The sequence below is a fragment of the Prionailurus viverrinus genome, chromosome E2, assembly GCF_022837055.1.
Source record: "Prionailurus viverrinus isolate Anna chromosome E2, UM_Priviv_1.0, whole genome shotgun sequence".
Lineage (NCBI taxonomy): Eukaryota > Metazoa > Chordata > Mammalia > Carnivora > Felidae > Prionailurus > Prionailurus viverrinus.
Window position 1 is genome coordinate 44,195,410 of NC_062575.1, and position 21,226 is coordinate 44,216,635.

At 48.0% G+C, this 21,226-nt stretch overlaps 1 long non-coding RNA gene and 1 pseudogene across 1 annotated transcript; one reads left to right on the forward strand and one right to left on the reverse strand.

Moving 5' to 3' along the window:
* The first annotated feature begins 2,945 nt into the window (after positions 1–2,945).
* LOC125153631 (uncharacterized) lies at positions 2,946–6,765 on the forward strand. Its single transcript, XR_007147526.1, has 3 exons — positions 2,946–3,175; positions 3,953–4,070; positions 6,668–6,765. It is a non-coding gene; the product is annotated as an uncharacterized LOC125153631 (long non-coding RNA).
* An 11,495-nt stretch (positions 6,766–18,260) lies between these two features.
* Positions 18,261–18,436, reverse strand: LOC125153840 (uncharacterized; annotated as a pseudogene).
* Between the last annotated feature and the right edge of the window lie 2,790 nt (positions 18,437–21,226).

Sequence of the window (21,226 nt, forward strand, 5' to 3'; positions counted from 1 at the left end):
GCCAGGTCACGATCTCGCACTCCGGGAGTTCGAGCCCTGCGTCGGGCTCTGGGCTGATGGCTCAGAGCCTGGAGCCTGTTTCCGATTCTGTGTCTCCCTCTCTCTCTGCCCCTCCCCCGTTCATGCTCTGTCTCTCTCTGTCCCAAAAATAAATAAACGTTGAAAAAAAAAATTAAAAAAAAAAAAAAGACATTAAACATACATATAAAATGAAAGGTAAAATTTTAAAAAGAATGTGAATCTCTTATTGTTCTTGTAATGTGTCTAAAAAGGAATATATATATATATATATATATATATATATATATATGAGATGGGGGAGCATAAGGCAGGATGAGGGCAACATACAAGCTCGCACACCCCACCCCCACAGGTGGGATCTGTGTGATATCCCTTAGTCACTGCTGGCTGCCCCAGACCAAAGGAAAGGAAAGAAAACAAATGCTTAACTGATAGAGATCACGGTCCTGCAGGACGGAGGTGGGGGGGGGTCTTCATTAGTTTACACATATCTTAGTAAATTACAAGAAAAAGGCAATCTTATCAACGGCCAGCCAGCGGATCTCCAGAGCCCTATAGACTCAGTTTCCTGGAGCCCCAACCTCACCCTCCCCTCCAGAGTGATGTAGGGAACAAAGGCAAGAAGGGAATGGCAGACAGTGTTGAATTTCCTTATAACCTGGGGCCCGTTGACAAATACTTGAGGCTGGCAGAGGAAAACATTTCTCCAGGGACTCCCTACCTACTTGATGTTAATGCTTTGCTAGAGGAAAAACCACCTTAGCTTGGCAACAGCAGGCCTGCACTGATGTCTGAGTCTTTAGCATTTGAAAGTCCTTGGAAACTTCCCTTTTGTGACTTTACCTCCCTCAAGTCCATGGTATATATAACCAGCCTTTCTACACAATCCCACCGCAGCCCTTCCTGCCAACACGGGCCCGGTCCTGTGCTTTAATAAAATCACCTTTTTGCACCAAAGGTGTCTTCTAGAATTCTTCCTTGGCTGTCATCTCCGGACATGTGATGAGGTTTTGGAGGGTCCGGAGATGACACATATACCTGACCCATGGTCTGGAATTCATCTACCCTTACCACAGAGTATTCTTAGAAACGGAGGTTTCCCTTGAAATCCAGGAGTTCACCAGAAAGATGTGGTCTCGGGGCGCCTGGGTGGCGCAGTCGGTTAAGCGTCCGACTTCAGCCAGGTCACAATCTCGCGGCCCGTGAGTTCGAGCCCCGCGTCAGGCTCTGGGCTGATGGCACAGAGCCTGGAGCCTGTTTCCGATTCTGTGTCTCCCTCTCTCTGCCCCTCCCCCGTTCATGCTCTGTCTCTCTCTGTCCCAAAAAAATAAATAAATGTTGAAAAAAAATTAAAAAAAAAAAAAAAAGAAAGAAAGATGTGGTCTCCAAGGACTTAGAAGTGGATGGGATGTGCTCCAGCTCTGGTGTGGCCCCTCTCTCATCATCCTGCCACTGCCACTGCCACTTTTCATCCTTGTCCTCGCCCTTCCAGGTGTCTCTCAGGTCAGCCTCCTTTGGAAGAGGGTCTGGGAGAGTGACTGGGACAGCAGAGCTTCATAGAAGTTCCTCTCCCCCGGTGGGGCAGGAGGGCTGGCCGAGGAGAGTATTTGCGCCCTTGGGGAAGGATCTTTATCCTTCCTGAGCGGCGAACACACTGGAGGTGCCAGCAGACACAGTGGCTTCTCTCTGGGAGTCCCGCCTGCTCACTGAGCAGGGACCCCGAGGGGAGCCGCAGGGCCGCGGGGTCAGATACGGCCTCTGGGGGGCGACCCAACAGCGAGGGGTGCAGGCCGGGGAGGCTGCAAGCATCCGAGGTGAGGGGCGGGGCAGGGGTGACCCAGGATCCATGGGGACACTGGGGGGCACCGGCGGGCGGGGGAGCTGCCTGCACAAGGTGTCACGAAGAGCCGTCCGCTTGCGGGCGAATCCCTGGACTCTGTAGAAAAGTCAGCGGGGTGTCCTAGCTTGCGACCCCTCGGCGGCTAGCGCGCCCTTCGCCCCAGGCTCGCGAGGGCCACCGGGCCGGGTGACAGAGAACGGGCGCGCAGGGGGCCATGCACGGGCTCCAGAAAAGTGGACGAGGGCAAAGGGCGAGGCCAACGGTCTGGCCCCGCGGGACTCGCTAGCCTCTGGCCGCGCGCACCGGGCTGCAGTTGGAGGGACCAGGCGTCGCCTCGCTCGGTGGGACCGGCCACGACCGCGGCGTGGGCGCCCAACCGCCGCCTCAGCGCCCTGGGTCCTCCGCCCTTTCCCTTGGGTCCCCGAGGGCGGCGCCTGTCGCACGCGAGTCCCGGCAGCCGGGACCCTCCGATGGGGGACCGGGCTCAGCGGCGGGGCCAGCCAGGTTCGGCCGGATGAGGGGGACGTGGGGGAGCTGGCCCCGGGAGGTTGAGCCCCAGGTCGCCGGGCAGGCGGCAGCGGGGCCAGCGTCCAGGTGCTGAGCGACACGGGACAGAGCGGCCCCGGGCGCCAGAGCCCCCGGGCGCGTCTCTCTAAGCGCCGCCGCAGAGGACAGCAGTTAGGCCGGCGCCCCGCCGCCGCGTGCGGGTGGCCCAGGGCCCGGGACAGCCACCTCCAGATGCTTCACGGGGTGGCCCGGCATCCCGGAGCCGGCGGCGGCGCGGCCGCCCGGGGAAGCTGAGCCCGCGGCACCCGCAGCTGGGCCGCCGGGATCCTGCGGTGGCACCCAGGTGCCCCGACCTGCCTGCCCGCCGCCCCCACGTCAGCCGGTCCGGGAGGGCAGGGCCTCTTCACTTAGCTCTACGCATGTGGGCACACGGTCTTCAAGGCCCAGAACTTGCCTCGGCTCGCCCAGGTGGTGGCGGCCCTGCCAGGGCTTGACCAGGGCTGCCTGGCACACCTGGAACCATCAGATCCTGGCGAGTCCTCGTCATGCGCACGTCACGAATGACTTCATTGTGTTCTGTTTCGATGGTGCTTAGGGCGCTCGGCGCCGGGGCACACGAGTGATGGATGAGCGCCCCGGAGGGCCAACTCGGGGGCACTTGCAAGTGCGCCTTGGGCACACCGGGCCTCCGTCTCTCAGAAGATGAGGGCGGGGCCACGCGTGGTCAGAACATCTCGGTGGCAGGTTGCTCCCGGAACTGAGTCGCGCAGCAAACCCCGCGGCTGTCAGTGAGGCGTCTTCTCCCAGGTGCAGGGACAGGGGTGCACACGCGGGACGGGGAGGGGCCCAGGGTCCCCTGCCCCGGAAACTCCTGCCCGGAAGGCACCGACAGTTCTTAGAATCAGTCCATAGACCAGGCTTCGGAATCCTAGTCCGACTGGGCAGTTTACTAACGCTAACTTATCCAGGCGGCAAAGATGCTCTGTATCTCCATCTATTCAGGGCTTTGGAATTTTCTCTCGGCAATATTTGGTACTAGGATAACACTGAGGCCTGTGGGCTAGATTCCACACATGGCCTGTGTTTGTAAGACCCCAGAGCTAAGAACCGTGCTGGCAGCTTTAGTTGTAACACCCCTGCACGCGGGCATGCACGCACGCGCGCACACACACACACACACACAGAGAGAGAGAGAGACAAATATGTGACAGAGATCTGTCATCCACAAAGCTATAATATATATTTATTATCGGGCTTTTTTTCGAGAAAGTTTGAAGCCACTGCTCTATGGTTTTGGGACTCTAGGTCTTCCACGGCTTTTGCCAATTTGTAAGTACTCGATGGGGTTTGTGAATTTCATTTTTCAATAGTCCATTGGTGGTTTTCAGGAAATACTCTATATGATCTTGTGGCCTAGGACCTTGTGAAAATCACCTCACTTCTGATAGTTTCCCTGTAGGTTCCTTAAGATTTTCTACAATATATAATGTTTCCTATGAATCATGATTTTATGAATAGAGCTAGTTTTCCTTCCCTTTCAATCTGCACACCTGGTATTTCTCTTCCTTACTTTTACCTTTGCAGAGAGCAACAGCTGTCAGCACGGCACCGTCAGGCTTTTCTTTCCAATGAAGACGCACTGCCGACCACACAGCTGTCTGTGAATGGCCCCGCGGGTACAAGGACAGGCGATACATGGCAGGTGGGTGCAGGGTCTCAAGCCTCACCCAAGGGCACCCACATCACTTACAGTAATTCCATAGACCGGCTGTCAGGGTCCTGACTGAAAATGACAACTTACCAATATTTCCCAGTGACAAGTGTGATGTGTGCATATACACATATATTGTGCAATGGGCCGTATACACGTGGTGGTCTTGGCTGGTACACAGACAAAACAATTGCCTGTTGTGTATTGGCCTTTATACTGGAAACTCAATTCATTGCGTGCTTCTTGATAGTTTCTTTGTACGTGCCTTTGGATTTTCTACATGGGCAATCATGTGTTCTATGCCTAGAGGCACTTTTCCTTCTTTTTTTTTTTTTTTTTTTTGAGTTTATAGATTTAATCTGAGAGAGAGAGAGAGAGAGTGCAAGTGGGGAGGGGCAGAGAGAGAATCCCAAGCAGGCTGTGCACTATTGGCACAGAATTTGATGCGGGGCTGGATCCCACGACTGTGGCATCATGACCTGGGCCCACATCAACTGTTTGATGCTTAACGGACTGAGCCACTCAGGTGCCCCTGTAATTTTCTTCTCTTTGGCGATTTGGACCTAGAATGACTTAGCAAACTTTCCTTCTCTCCTTTCTGAAAGGATTTGTGTCACATTGGTAAAATAATGTCATTTTAGATTGTATAGAGTTCATCCGGGGGGAAAGAAAACCCTTGGAGGTGGAAATTTCTTCCTTGAAAGGTGTTTATGATCTCTTGTTATCATTTTCCTGTCTTGCAGATGGCCAGTCAGACCCCCTTTTATATTGGTAGTATTGCTAATTTGAATTTTCTGATTTCTTTTGCAGTCTAAGTAGGTGTTTATAAATTTTCATCAACCTTTTAAAAATTCCTCCTTTAGCTTAGTTTTCAGGGCTGTGTAATCTCTATTTCTACTCTTAGTTTTATTATTTCTTCATTTCCAGTTCGTTTGGATTTAATATACGCTAGCTCCTCTTAGGACGGAATCTTGAACCATTGTTTTTGATTATTCTTGTTTTTTAATATAGACACTTAAAGCTGCAAAATTCTCTGAAGCATTCTGCTTAGCTGTGTTATTTATTTCACACAGTTTTATTTGGCCTCCTTTAATTATCATTCAGTTTAAAATATTTCCTGGGGCACCTGGGTGGCTCAGTGGGTTAAGTGTCCGACTTCGGCTCAGGTCATGATCTCACGGTCCTGAGTCCCAGCCCCATGCTGGGCTCTGTGCTGCCAGCTCAGAGCCTGGAGTCTGCTTCAGATTCTGTGTCTCCCTCTCTCTCTGCCCCTCCCCAGCTCGCACTCTGTCTCTGTCTCTTTCTCTCTCTCTCTCAAAAATGAATAAACATGAAAAAAATGAAAAATTTTTTTCCAATTTTCCTTATTTTTCTTTGACACATTCGTGATGAAAAAGTGTGTTTTGCATTCTTTCTGAATATTTGAGAATTCTTACTCATATTCTTATTGATTCTACTTTAATTATATTGTAGTCGCAGAAAACATTCTACCTGGTGTCCACTGGGTCATGATTGCTCTTCCTTCCCTGACTTTTCATGTGGCATTTCCCCAGCCTGATAGTAATCCGTGTCTACCTGGCCACTTCCTTCTTCTTCTTGAGGTGTAACTGATGTCCCATCCGTCCCAGACTTCGTTTTATGTCCTTCCTACCTGCTCCGAAACCCCCACCACTGCCCCTCCCGTGTGATATTCGGTTGACTCATCCGACTCTCACCATATTGTACATTCCTGTGCAGCGAGGGACACCTGTAAACTCTGTATCACTAAGGTCAACCGCGATGTGTAGGACAGAGTCACCACCAAACGAATGTTTAATAACATATACGTACGAGACTGAGGGACATGCCGGCGTTTTTTTCTTTCCCCCATCTTAAGTTGGTTTCCGTGGGTTGGAAATGTGTTAGAAAAGATTCTGTTTTCAGCAGGAAAGTCTAGTGGCCACACAGCATGACTCTAAGGTGAGCCAAGCTTGAGTGACTTTGTATATCTTGCAGTTTGATAGTTCCGTGGGTCAGAGGAGGGGAAGACGTGTCGGTTTTCCAAATAGAACTTATGCAGTGGTTTAACCTGAAAAGACAACCATTTCTGATTCTTTAAAGCAGCATGAGCACAATGTCTGTAGGTTGGCCCCCGACTTAAATTTTACAAAATTATAAAGCAGGCATGAGTCTTCCTGTTTCCCGCCAAGCCCGAGCTCACTGTGCAAAGCGTGAACGCGTGGGGATTATTGGCAGAGTCAAAATTTAAGGAAGACTCATGTCTAAGTGAGTCCAAGATTCTAAATGCTTCCAAGACTATTTCTAAATGACTAAAGTTGAACAGTGTGGTTTGTTTGGTGAGGGTGACGTGGCCTCCAGTGGGGGCAGGTATTCGGAGAAGCACAGGAGGAAGAGGAGAGAGAGAGTCACGCCCCATCTCCCCCGTCTGCACCTGGCTTTCTCCTGGGCTGCTGTCCCTCACACTCACCGCACAGACTTCGGAGGGCAGCTCATGCTGTCAGTAGTGGGGCACCTCCACCCCCTGTTTCCTGGGCCCCGGAGCTTTGCAGACTCACCCCATCGCCACCTCAACCCATCGCCACCTACAGGTCAATTCTTCCTCCCTCGTTGAGTTAAAGCCGCCATATACGTAAGCGGAGGACAACTGGACAAGAACGACGTATGTGTGAGGATATTATATCTGGGAAAGAAGGTAAGGACCCGTTGAAGCCAATGGGTAAGAGGAGAGGGACAGCTGTAGGCAGCAGTGGGTGTCCTGCCAGTTTTGAGACTAGAGGAAAACTGGCCTAGAGCTGGATTCTTCCAAGCCAACAGTCAAAACCAGAGTGTCGCACGCTTGATATTCATAGATCTCTCCCTTCTCTCCACTGTGGACCTTTCAAGGCAGTGTGTTGACCTCTGGCCAGTCTCAGCGGAATCCACAATCTTCGATACCTACACAAACACTGAGCTGGTGGGGCTCCCGCTTGCTCTAGGGAAATGAAACACAGGTTAAGATTGTTTGATATAACTAGTTGGGCCTGAGACCATTCCCAGCACAGAAAATCCATTAGGCGGGGACGGTGGTTGCCCGCCATTTGGAGAGGAGGATTTTGCTTCCTGGTTGCCGAGATCCTATTCTTGCCCGAGAAGACAATGGTTGGGTTGCTGCCCCCACGCTTGTGTCCCCAAGGAATCCCTGGGCAGGTGACAAGGATACCCCAAAGCAAGGCTGCTCCTGGCCGGACCCACTGAAGAGGCACATATGACCTGCTCAAAAGTTCGTAAAAAAGTGCCCCAAGCACAGGTGTTTTCTCCGTGGTGGTGGCTTCTACGAAGTCAAGGTGGGGGGGGCGGGGGGATCCTGGCTGGGAAGGCCCAGGTGTTCCGACTGAGGGCAAGACTGCAAATGTCTTCCTAAAAGTGATGTTGTCCCATCTGACTGCAACAGATGTGCTCTGGCCATGAGCCAGCTGCTCTGAGCGATGTTGGAAACAGAAGTGTCCCCAAACCCTACGGTTGTCCTGTCCCACTACTACACTCCCCGTCCTGTGGACCTGTGGACCCCAGGCGCCCTGACTGTATTCATGGACAACAGTTCCTCCAGCCACACATGTGGTGCCCTGGCCAGCCGGTCCTGAGGAGTGACAGAAGGCAGGGACAGAAGTATCTCCAGACATGTGTTTCTTCTCAGGGGTGCAGGCTTCTCCAATAGTGACTGGTTTGCTGTGGTCATATGGGGCCCAAGGGTGCTGGCCGGCCGCCGGAAGGATGACTGATTCTCCACCACAGTTATTGTCCCGGCCCCTCTCACTGGAAGTGTCCCTGTGCTCCGGCCAGGTGGAACCCAAGTGCTCTGATTCCAGGTGGGACTAGGAGAACCTCCACACGCAGGTGCGGTGCTGCCCTCTTACTGCAGGGATGCGTTTGCACCAGATGGTGGTCGGGTGCCTGGAACACAGGAAGGAACAGAAGTGTCGTCAGGCACGTGTGTTGTCAATGATGGCGTCTCCTCCAGTAGGAACAGGTGTGGGTGCCTGGGGGTTCCAGGTGGTCTGACGTGGGGCAAGAAGGAACGTGTCTCCCAGGGGAGCCTTATTCTCTGCAGACGAAACAGAGGTGCTACCGGCTGGCAGGACTCTGATGTTCAGGCCTCGGCCTCCCCAACAAGACTTGAGGTGCCCGGTGTGGCCCTCAGGCCTTTCCTGAAGCTGAGCGCTTCAGACATGGAGCTGGGGCGGGTGGCGGACACGTTGACCCCAGAGCGTCCTTACCCAAAGAGCTGCGGGTCCCTTGCAAAGAAAGGGGCCTGGAGTGATGTTAGCCAAAGCTGAGCCGTGCCTAGTGCTGGGCGTCCTGATGATGGCTCCAGGTCACGGGGAGCAGCAGCTGTGCAAATGGAGACAACCCCGGAGGTGCCACCAAAGCCCGGCTGACCGATGCCAAAGGGGGAACGTGGGCATGTCAGACGTGCAGAAGCTGACTGAGCTGTGCTCCCACTGGGTGCCTGTGCGTCAGTAGAGGTTAAATCTGGAGCTTGTACTGGGACTGCCAGATTGCCCATAGGGTGAGAGCTAGCAAATCTATCGGCGGCGGGCGGGGCATGTCACATGGACCCTGGGAGGGGCTTTGTGGCCATATCAGTTTCATCAGAGGCAAAGGCAGGCTTGCTTGGAAGCCCAGGTGGCTGAGGTCCTGACCGCTGGAAAGCAGGTAACTGCGAAACCAGTTACGGATCGACTGGTACAGACAGACACTGGGGAGAGTGCCTCTCTGCTACTGCCCATCAGGGCCTCCGAATGTGACTGAGGGGTGGCTCCTAGGCTCAAGGAAAGCTTCAGAATTGGGGGTAGGTTTCCTGGTCGTAAATGCAGTGGACTAGTACAGACTGGACGTGTTGCACACCGAATTTTCCTGCGTCAGGAGGAGATAACTCACAGTGGATCCCGGGGGAATCAGGAGGCGAATGCCTGGAAATGGGGAGCTGAGCCCATGTTGGTTACGGCCAATTCCAAAAGAGGCTGGAGGTCATGTTTGCGGATGCACTGACTGCTTCAGTGGAAGTGACAGGGAATCTGTGATGGACTGGCCAGTGAAAACTGAGGTATCGGTAGAAGTGAGGCAGGAACACCGGGACTGGACGAATGGGTGGGTGCCAGCTGGTCAGGGGACAGGAGCTGAGTTGCGGAAGGGCAGAAGCTTGCTTTAACAAATTGCCCACCTAGAGCAGCGTGTTCACGTCTGCTCCTGTGAACGAATATACGTAATTTGACGTGCCTCCCAACTACCGCTCTCCCGAGGCAAACCATGCACTGTTCAGCCTGATGCTGGTGACTCCTCCCTGGAATGTGTGACAGAGAAAGGACTGGCCAGGATGAGTGGAAGAAAGGGCACTAGAGAGCAAAAAGGCAGGGCCGGTGTCCCTTCTGCAGTCCCTTTGGGATAGCCGCACCTGGTTGCAGGTGTTGGGGACCAGATGTGCCCCTGCACTCTGCGGGCACAGCTCAGGACTGCAGATGCTCCTTGCCAGCGGCCCGGGGACCGCCAGGGCTTGGGGTCTACAGCCCCCTCGGCACCTGGCCCAGGGCCGTAGCTGTGGCCATCCCTGCCTCTGGGTCCACTGGCCATTTGTCCCGGGGTCAGAGGAAGCAGAGCCTGCTCAGAGCCCAGCACTGGGGCAAGCTGCGTCTTGCTGCGGTGGGGGCCTGGCTCGCTCTAGGTCAGTGTAAGAGAGAACCTGACGGAGGGAGGGTATGAGGTTGGGCTCTTTCCTAAGGAGACTGGTGCCAGTCCTGGAGCAAGACAGACCTCCTTTGTGGCGGTCCTGGAAAAGCGTGAGTCCCAAGCATCACAGGCTGGGTTGCAAAATGTCCTGAGGTGGGGGCGGGTGGGGTGCCCTAATGTGCCCAGATGCCGTACCCCACAATATCCCTTCCATGCAGGCGGGTTCTCTTCACCTCTTTTTACACATTTTACAAATTACAAACAGCATTTAACCCTTAGAACCTTGCTCAGGTCCCCCATGTGGCAGTGCAGCCAGGATTTGAACCCAGTCTGTCTGATTGCAGAGCTCATGCATTCACCACCCGACTATGGTGCCCCCTCATCATGTGGGGCATCATGGACGACCATTTCTATAGTCAGGCGCTCAGCACCTTGGCACACCTCTAAGCATCATACACGCTGCCTACTAGGTCTGAATTGGTAGCACTCATAAGGCACCCACAGGCCACCCTGGGCTCCAGTGTCCTCAGAAGGTGTAGGACAGAGATCAGCGGTTGCCAGCATATCCCGTGGGGCATTTGTCTTAGCCTTGTGGCAAACCACACAGCTGACCGTGAGCAATCTCTCCCGGGTGCAAGGACCCAAGCTGCACTGCAGTGGGGCGCAGAATCCACTCTGGCTTACAAGTCTGTGTCCCAAGGCATAATCTCTTGTGGTAACTCCTTAACCCTGCTTTGCCTTGGGATGAAGGAAATTCCCTCCGATTCCTACCGTACTGAGGGATTTTTTTGAAAGCTGTGTTAAGCCTCATCAATTACTTCCCCACAGCTTTGAGATGTGCATATTCTCTCAAGGTGGTGAATTACACTGATTGATTTTAAATATTAAACCAACTTCGAATTCCTGCTACAAATTCCATTTGGCCATTCTTGGTTACCTTTTTGCATGTGACAAGTTTTGATTTCCTAAAAGATTAAAGATTGTCATATCTGTTTTCCTGAGGTATATTAATCTGTACATTTCTTTATTATTATGTTTTGGTATGAAGGTGGTATTAACTTCATAGAATGAATTAGGAGAGTCTGTCCCCTCTCTATTTTCTGAGAGTTTGTGGAACACGGGTAAAATAGCTTATGTGTATGATGAAATTCACCAGGAAAACTATTTGCATCTGCAATTTTCTTCCTGAAAAGGTGTTTATAATCACTTGTTATCCTTTTAACAATTCCTGGTCTGTAGCAATGCCTCCTTTCCCCCTGATATTGGTAGTAATTTGAATTTTCACTTTTGATGTTACGATTAATCTCAGTAGACATTTATCAATCGTATCAGTCTCTTAAAAATCTAACTTTAATTTTGTTGATTTTCTGTGCTGTCTATTTTCTATTTCTGATTTCTGTTATTTCTATTTTGGATTTAACTTGCTTTCTGCTTCTCTGGTTCTAGGATGGAAACTTGAATCACTGTTGTTACATCTTACTGATTAATGTAAACAGTTGATGCTGTAACATTCTCTTCGGCCCTGCTTTAACCACATTCCATAAAGTTTAATTTGCTCCACTTTAATTACTATTCATTTCAAACTGTTTTCTAATTTTTTGGTTGTTTCTTCTTTGATGCATTCGTCACGTAACCATATGTTTTATGTTATTTCTAAATAATTGCAGATTTTGTGGATATTTTATTAGTTTCTGCTTTAATTCCACTGTGTTCAGGAAAAAAAAACCTCCCTCTATATGTTCAATCCTTGGAAATTTGTTGATACTTAGTTTTTGACCCCATATAGGCCAACTTTATGAACACTCCACGTTCACTTGAGAAAGAAGTATTTCAGCTACTGTTGGATATAGTGATTTACAAATGCCACTAAGTCAAGATAAATCTTCTGAACTCTTACTTGCTTTCTGTCTACTTGGTCTGACAACTAGTGAGAAAGAAGCATTAACATCCCCAAACACGATTGTAATTTGTGCATTATCCTTTGGTTTGGTCAGTTTTGGCCTTACATATTGAAAGCCTGCAATTAAGTTCCTGGGCATTTTTATTTATATCTTCCCGGTGAACATTTTTAAGTGCGCAAACTACTGCGGTACAAAATGCACTTTGTGTGCATCAGAGCACATGGACTGAGGCTCACGGCAGCAGTGGTTATAACCAAACAACCAGTGGGTGTGTTACTGGTAACAGGGCGGTACAAAGGAGCATCAGCAGCGGAATGAATAACTCGCCAGCTCAACAGCAATGAACATGGGTACTGCACATACACCCGAGATAACGTGGGTGCGTCTTATGTTTACTTTGACCAAAAAGAGCCCATAAATTATAATTCCCTTCACATAGAGGTCAGTAACAGCCACAACGAAACCATATTCTTGGGACTCATACCCAATAGGAAAACCTGTCCAACAAGGAAGGTAATACTGACTTTCCAAGTCAGGATATGGAAGTCCTCTTGGTGTTGGGGGAGGAGCACATGGTGACTGGGATGGAGTTGTCAGGACTATGGACATGACTAATATTCTTCGCATTGCTTTTAGTGGTGGTTGCGTGGGTAACAATTGTAAAAGGATCCATGAAAGCCTACATAAATAGTTGTAAGTTTCTGAGCGCTGTGCCATAATTCACAACGTCACGGACTGAATCGTGTTTCCTCAAAGTAAGTTGAAGGCCTAGCCCCTATTACCTCAGAATGTGCGTCTATTTGGAGACAGAGCTTTTGAAAGGCAATGAAGGTAAAAGGAGCTCATATGGGTGGACCCTAATCCAATATGACCGGTGTCCTTATCAGAAGAGGAGATTAGGGCACAGACAACACAGACTGGGGGACAACCCTGTGAAGACACAGTGACAAGGTAGCTTGTCTGCCAGCCGAGGAGAGAGACCTCGAAGGAACCCAAACCTGCCAACACTCTAATCCTGGACTTCTAGCCTCCAGCGCTGTGAGAAAAGAAATCTCTGTTGTTTAAGCCACCCGATGTGTGATAGTTTGTCACGGCAACCCTGGCGAACTTAGGCACACACCAAGAGTTTCTTTAAGAGAAACTGGGGACAAATAGAAGTGTATTCTTACAGAAGTGCAACCGTGTGGAATCCGACTTTTTCATTCACAAACACGTGAATTTTAATGCAGCGAAGAAAATACGTGGCTGCACGGAAAACAAGAAATAACTAGAGTTACGTAAATGTAACACTTAAGAAAGTCTGGATATTAGGCTTCAATCCCAGGTCCTTTACACATGAGATCTCTGTTGTCACCGACAGGGGTAAGATGTCAGGCCAGGATTCATTCCTCACAGACCCAGTGTGTAAGCCTCCAGGTGACTATCAAGTGAAACAGAGAAGATACCCATACAAGTAAGTAAAAACGTCTCCAAAATGATTCACTTGCTTTCAAAAACCAGGGAAAATCTGCATTATTTAGAAGCAAAGTATCATGATTAAAGTCTTTGTTTGGAACTTAGACAAACCATAATCGGAGTCAAGCTGTGCTGTGTAAAGGTGCCTGGCATCTAGAGCCCGTAACAGTGACGTGAAGATACTCGTTAGCTGAGTTGTGTGGAAAATTATTACAGTCATACAAATAATTTCAGACCTACTTATATTTTCTTATTATTCTTTTTTTTTTAATTTTTTTCAACGTTTTATTTATTTTTGACACAGAGAGAGACAGAGCGTGAACGGGGGAGGGGCAGAGAGAGAGGGAGACACAGAATCGGAAACAGGCTCCAGGCTCTGAGCCATCAGCCCAGAGCCCGACGCGGGGCTCGAACTCATGGACCGCGAGATCGTGACCTGGCTGAAGTCGGACGCTTAACCGGCTGCGCCACCCAGGCGCCCCTATTTTCTTATTATTCTTATTAAGAATTTCTTATTATTCTTAATAAGAAAATATAAATCTGGGGCGCCTGGGTGGCTCAGTTGGTTCAGCATCTGACTTTGGCTCAGGTCATGATCTCGTGGTTCGTGAGCTCGAGCCCCGCGTCGGGCTCTGTGCTGACGGCTCAGAGCCTGGAGCCTGCTTCGGATTCTGCGTCTCCCTCTCTCTCTGTTTCTCCCCCACTCACGTTCTGTCTCTCTCTTTCAAAAATAAACGTTAAGAAAATAAATAAATAAGCATTAAAAAATTGATAAAAAATTTAAAATATATATATAAATCTGCTAAAGAAGCTGTAGATATATCTATATGTTTTGATATAAACAAATGTATACATCAAAGGGAACATGTAGATTGAATTTTGAAACCCATGATATTTTGCCCCAGGTGTGACTCCCATGAATGCTGTGTTATGTGGCAAATGAGATTTTGTATATGTCAGTAAATTACTAATCAGTTGATCTTCAAATAAGATTTGCCTGGATTATCTGGGTGGACTTATTCTAATCTCAGGAGCCCTCAAAAGCAGAGTAGTTTCTTTGGCTGGTCGATCAAAAAGGAAGTAAGAGAGATTCAAAGCATGAGAGGAGCCCTCGACCCACTGTTGTGGCTTCAAAGTCAAGGAGGACGCATGGAAACCCTGAGCAGGACACGAATTCCGGAAATAAAAACAAAACAGTGATTGCGGAAGATGGCCCAGGGCCCCAGATGAAAACTGTAGCCCCTGCCAATACCTTGAGTTTGTCCCTGTGAATTTTTATTCAGAACGTCCAGCAGAGCCCTCGAACTTCTGATCAGGAGTTCAAGGGCTCAGAGACCGCAAGATAATAAATCATGTGTTTTCAAACCACAGAATTTGTGGTCATTTCTCTTTTAGAGCAGTGACAGAAAACAAATACAGGGATAGACATGTGACAAGAGGAAAGAACTGAGACAGAAGAATGATACGAGGCGGGACCAACGTGGATAAGGAAACTGCTTCACTTTCTGTGGCAAAATACATTAGGTTAGGGTATAATTTACACGGGACGCCTCATCGCAGAATCACTCAGGTGTGAACCAGGCCAGCCACAGCAACTACAGAGAGCCAATAATCTCTACCATACCTGGCATTAAAAACGGTTTTGCTTTCAGCTCCTATTTTTTTGGCTAGTGTGTGGGTTTGCTGCAAACTTCTGCACCTGTCACGGAACACTGGGACTTCTGTCCCAGGAAAGGCATTTCCAGTACATGGGACTTTCAGTGCTGAGATCCAGACAGTCTGGTCGAACCAGGGTGTTTGATTAGTGCATCTACACAAGGGGAGCACGAGCCCAAATCTGCTCTGTTAAGGCAAAGTCTCTTTTTAAATTTTAGGCCAGTTATTTGCTCTGCATTCGTAGCTCTCGGACGGGTTTGAAAATAAAGAGTCACAAATTTGATGTTCACCAAGCTTTTTTGTTGTAGAAATGTTCTCTTCCATCCTGGAGCAGAAGCCCGAATCTGCATCTTTTGTCGTCTGAGAGCTATATTCTCCGACAGATGTGTAATCGAATTTCTCTTTTATACAATAAAAGGACATAATTTTTCTGTGGGTAGAGGAAAAGTACTTATTGCAACGTGCTGTCATTTTAAAATTCTGCTTCATGTTATTATGACTCATTTTTACTTTTATTGTAGGTTAACTTTTTTTTTTATTAAAAAAAATTTTTTTTCAACGTTTATTTATTTTTAGGACAGAGAGAGACAGAGCATGAACGGGGGAGGGTCAGAGACAGAGGGAGAGGCTCCAGGCTCTGAGCCATCAGCCCAGAGCCCGACGCGGGGCTCGAACTCACGGACCGCAAGATCGTGACCTGGCTGAAGTCGGACGCTTAACCGACTGCGCCACCCAGGCGCCCCTAACTTTTTTTATTGTAGGTTAATTTTGTTTGCTACATTTACCCAAGGCAAGCAAAAATCGTAAAACAATGTTGATTCCAAAAGGTTTGTCTCTCAAATGTGCCCCTTCACTATGTTCAGCATGTCCCTTCTCTTTCCCAATATATTAGGTTTTAATTTTATTTGTTTTTGAAATGTTTTCTTTTTATGTAAGGACACTCCCAAACACATTATTTTCTGCTTCTTTAGAAAAGTAGTTGCAAAATTGAGAGACTGTACTGGAATATATTAACAACTCCTCCTCCTCCTCCTCCTCCTCCCCCTCCTTCATCTTTTTCTTCTTTCTCTTCTCCCCCTTCCCTTCTCTTCCTTTTGTAATGGCTTGAAGCTGCTGTACTGAGTCATATACTGTGTGAATGAGGCTTTGTTTATTCAGCAAATTCCCTGTCATTGAACATTTCTGTGGTTTCTCATTTATTTTACTTTTGAGATATTACTTCAATGAACAAGTATTTGTATGGTTATAGGACATATCAATGTTAATTTTAAATGGGAGATATGAGTTAACTATGAGGGGGTAAGGAAGAAGTTAGTATGTCTATTTTGATTTTTCTCTAGATGTCAACGAGTACAATTAAAATCCATATTCCCTAGATATTAATGTGATAGATTTGACCAACTGAGAAATGTGGATTATATTCCTCACTTGGATGAAAGCTGGGGGGCACCTGGGTGGCTCAGTCAGTTACACGTCCCACTTTGGCTCCGGTCATGATCTCTCGGTTCATGAGTTTGAACCCTGTGTTGGGCTCTGTGCTGACAGCTTAGAGCCTGGAGCCTGCTTTGGAATCTCTGTCTCCCTTTCTCTCTGCCCCTCCCCTGCTCATGCTATGTCTCTCTGTCTCTCTGTCTTTCAAAAATAAACATTAAAAATTAAAAAAAAAAGAAAGATGGCACCCTAAAAAACTCCACCCTCATTTTTTCTTTATAACATGAGTTTGCTCACTAGAGACAACCTCAGACCCATAGACCATATTCTTAACCAACGGGTCTTGGCTGTTCTCCATTAGGATCCTTCAGACAATGGAAACTTTGGGAATGAAACATTTTCTGGTTGATGTCAACTTGGCTTCTACTGACAGAGGGGGATGGGTGTTTTTCCTATGAAGGGGGCCATATGGATAAATTCTCAGAGAATTGTGGTTGTGCGTTTTGATCCAACTGCAGCTCTCTGAGGGTTTGACACAGGGGTTTATTTGCCTTTCTTTTGGCAGCCTTGGAGTTTTCTCAAGGCTGGAGTAGTCTTCCAAGCAGCACTTGCCAAAAACAACTAAAAGCATATACTAGCCACTGGTGCCAGGGAATTGGGATAACAGACATTGGAAGCAGTAGACAGACCCGAATTTCTAGGAAGAAGCCAGTTGGAGAAGGAGGTACAAGGATTACTAAGGGCTTTGAAAAGCTCCCACATATACCAGAGAATCTAGAAGGCCATGTACATTCCCAGGGCAAGTATGTGCTTAGAAGACACCTGAAAAGACCCCAGGGTTTCACCTCTGGATGATCTTTAGGCTCCACATAAAGAAAATGAAGGCTAAGGCCGAAATGTAAAAGGCATGACTAAGCAGGGAAGGAGAGGCCCTACTCCAAGAAGTTTATAAAGGATAGGAGAGCATATTTTTGTCTTTGTCGCCAGGCATTTAAAGAAGTCCCTATCAAATAGCTATCTGACCATTAAGCTAATAAAACGGAGACTTCAGTGACCACCCACAATAAATAATAGAATGAAAACTTCATCAGAGAGCTTCAACAGCAGATTCGAGGAGACACAAGAAATGATCCGTGAACTTAGAGATAGGTCCATTGAAATTAAGCTAAGGAGAAGAAAGTAAAAGGAACAAAGAAAAATGAACAGAGCCTTGTGTATCTGTGGGACAACATGAAGGATACTAACATAATGGGAATCCTAGAAGGAGAGTAGAGACAGTGAGAGAGGAGGCAGAAAGAATATCCTAAGAAAAAAGGCTGAATATTGGGGCACCCGGGTGGCTCAGTCAGTTAAATGTCCAACTCTCAGTTTTGGCTCAGGTCACGATCTCATGATTTTGTGGGTTCGAGCACCACGTTGGGCTCTGGGCTGACAGTGCACAGCCTGCTTCGGATTCTCTCTCTCCCCCCTCTCTCTGCCCCTCTCCCGCTCACACTGTCTCTGTCTCTCTGAAAAATAAATCAATAAACTTAAAAAAATTTTTTAAATGGCTGAATATTCCCCAGACTTTAGAAAGACAGGAATCTGAACACCAAAAAACTCAACAAATCTCCAAATGGGATAAACTCAAAGAGATCCACACCCAGTAACATTATAATGAAATTGTCATAAACCCAACACAGAAATTGTGAAAGCCAAGAGAGGAGTGGTTCATCATGTAGAAGGGATTCTTTTTTTTTTTTTAAATTTACATCCAAGTTAGTTAGCATATAGTGCAATAATGATTTCAGGAGTGGAATCCAGGGATTCATCACCTACATATAACACCCTGTGCTCATTCCAGCGAGTGTCCTGTTTAATGTCCCTTGCCCATTGAGCCCATCTCCCCCACCCACACCCCCTCCAGCACCCTTAGTTTGTTATCTATTTTTTGGAGTCTCCTGTTTTGCACCCCCCCCCCCATTTTTATATTATTTTTGCTTCCCTTTCCTTATGTTCATCTGTTTTGTATCTTAAAAAAAATTTTTTTTTTGTTTAGGGGAAAGCACAAACACAGTCCCCCACTACCACAAGTTATGCAGTCGAGTGTCCCACATTTAGGAAAATCACAGGGGTCGGCACATTCTGAGTGCAATGTGTAGACCTCGCCCTGGGAAAACCACTTTCTTTTTTTTTTTTTTTTTTAAATTTTTTTTTTCAACATTTATTTATTTTTGGGACAGAGAGAGACAGAGCACGAACGGGGGAGGGGCAGAGAGAGAGGGAGACACAGAATCGGAAACAGGCTCCAGGCTCGGAGCCATCAGCCCAGAGCCCGACGCGGGGCTCGAACTCACGGACCGCGAGATCGTGACCTGGCTGAAGTCGGACGCTTAACCGACTGCGCCACCCAGGCGCCCCTGGGAAAACCACTTTCATGATCATGGTATCTCCCCTGCCAGGTAAATGTTTTGTATCTTAAACTCTGGATATGATTGAAGTCATATGATAGTTGTCTTTCTCTGGCTAATTTCACTTAGCATAATACCCTCCAGTTCCATCCACGTAGTTGCAAATGGCAAGATTTCATTCTTTTGGATTGCCGAGTAATACTCCAGTGTGTGTGTGTGTGTGTGTGTGTGTGTGTGTGTACACCACATCTTCTTTATCCATTCATTCATCAGTGGACATTTGGGCTCTTTCCATACTTTGGCTATGTTGATAGCTGCTATAAACACTGGGGTGCATGTGCCCCTTTGAAATAGCACACCTCTAACGCTTGGATAAATACCTAGTAGTGCAATTACTGGGTCGTAGTGTAGTTCTATTTTTTAAATTTTTTTGAGGAACCTCCATCCTGTTTTCCAGAGTGGCTGCACCAGCTTGCATTCCCACCAGCAGTGCAAAAGGTAGAAGGGATTCTTACTGAGATCAACAGCCAATTCCCATCAGAAATCATGGATACCACAAGGCAGTAGGATAACATCTTAAAAAGCTAAAGAAATCAATCCATAATCAACTAACTGATTTTGAGTGTTGGTAACACCAACAATGGACAACCCATAATGGATTTAAGAGAACAATTTCATTTATAAAATCATCAAAAAGGATAAAATACTTGGAAATAAATGTAACCAAAGCTTGTATATGGAAAGTCACATACATGCTGAAAGAAACTAAAGAAGACTTAAATAAATGGAAAGACATCCGTGCTCATGTGACCATGTTGTTAAGAGGGCAATACTCCTTAAATTTATCTACAGATTCAACTATCAAAATCCCAGCTAGTTTCTTTGTAGAAATCGACAAACTGATTTTCAAATTCATATGGAAATTCAAGGAACCAAGACTGGCCAAAACAATCTTGGAAAAGGAAGAACAAAGTTGGAAGGCTCATACTTCCTGATTTCAGAACTTGCTACAAATGGGGGCGCCTGGGTGGCTCAGTCGGTTAAGCGTCTGACTTCGGCTCAGGTCATGATCTCCCGGCCTGTGAGTTCGAGCCCCGCGTCGGGCTCTGTGCTGGAAGCTCGAAGCTCGAAGCTCTGTCAAAAATAAATAAACATTAAAAAAAGAACTTGCTACAAATGTATAGTAATTAAAACAGTGTGGTGCTGGCAGTAAAATAGGAGAGCCCAAGAATGAACCCATATATATATATATATATATATGATCAATTGATTTTTGACGAGATGGCCAAGACCATTCCATGGGGAAAGAATAGTCTCTTCAACAAATGGTGATGGGACAACTGGATATCTACATGAAAGATATAAAGTTGGAACCTTACCTGACTCCGTATAAAATGTTCAACTCAAAATGGAGCATAGATCTGATATATGAGGTAAAACTACAAAACTCTTAGAAGGAAGCATAGGGGTAAATCTTCAACCTCGGACCTGGCAATTCAGTTCTTTTCAGGAAGGACGGCCCAGAGCTCAGATGGCATCCATCTTCCCCCTGCCTCTTGAGGCTGTGGGCTGGACACAGTGGTCAATATCACCATGATGAGAGAGTGGGCACCTCTCATGGGCCTGAGACGGCCTGAGTGCCTGGGCCTGAGTCGGCCCATGTTCCTGATTTGGGGATCTGGGCAGAAGCATGAGCAGTGGGTGCACGTGGAGGGTAGTACAGGGTTCCTCAGGAGAGAGGCTGACCACTGGCTTACTTGTCTCCATCATGGCAGGACCATGTGATGTTTGAGGATGTGTTTGTGTCCCTCTCCTAGGGAGAGTGGGAGTTTCTTGATGAGGCTCAGAGACTCTTCTACCATGACATGATGCTGGAGAACTTTGCCCTTATAGTCTCACCTGCTAAGGCCCTCACTTTCACCCCATCCTGGCCTGGGCTCTTCACTTCCCCTTTTACCCAGATACTATTCTATCCTTCCCACAGTCAGACCATGGGAATGAGGACTGCTTCATTCCCAGATTCCCTACGTTGAGTGTTGTGTCCGGGAGAGGCTATTTCCACTGTTCCCTCTCCCAAGCAGCCCTGCTGTCTGCTGCCTGGAAGCCCAGCAGAAGTTTTAGGAGTCAGAACTCTTCCAGTCTGCTCAATGATTCCCACCCAGCTTGGCCTCTCTCTAGTCAGGTGACTGTGTCCGGATGTGCGGCACCTCTCTACCCCAAGTTCTTCCCCCTCCCTCCGCCTGATATTTCTGAGGTCTGCCTGTGCCAAGAATTTGGGCACTGACGTGGTCAATGCTTGTAGGGACTGCCAGGCTATGCCTGAGATACTTCCTCAACAGTTCTTTATGTTAGTTGTAGTTCCCACGTTCTGTGTGTGCTAGGTTGTTCATCTTCCCTATGTTTCCTTAGGACTTGTGTGTCCTCCAGGTCCCGTTTAGTTTCCCGACTGGCGCAGGGTCAGGCGGAAGCCCCCAGCGCTTGGCCAGGCAGACACAAGTACAGCTGCAGCCAGGGAAGTCACAGTGGGCCAGGTCCTGCTAAGTGGGGACCCGGGGAGGGTATAATGTAAAGGCTTAGTTGAAATGTACTGGCAAACTGCCCCATGTTTACC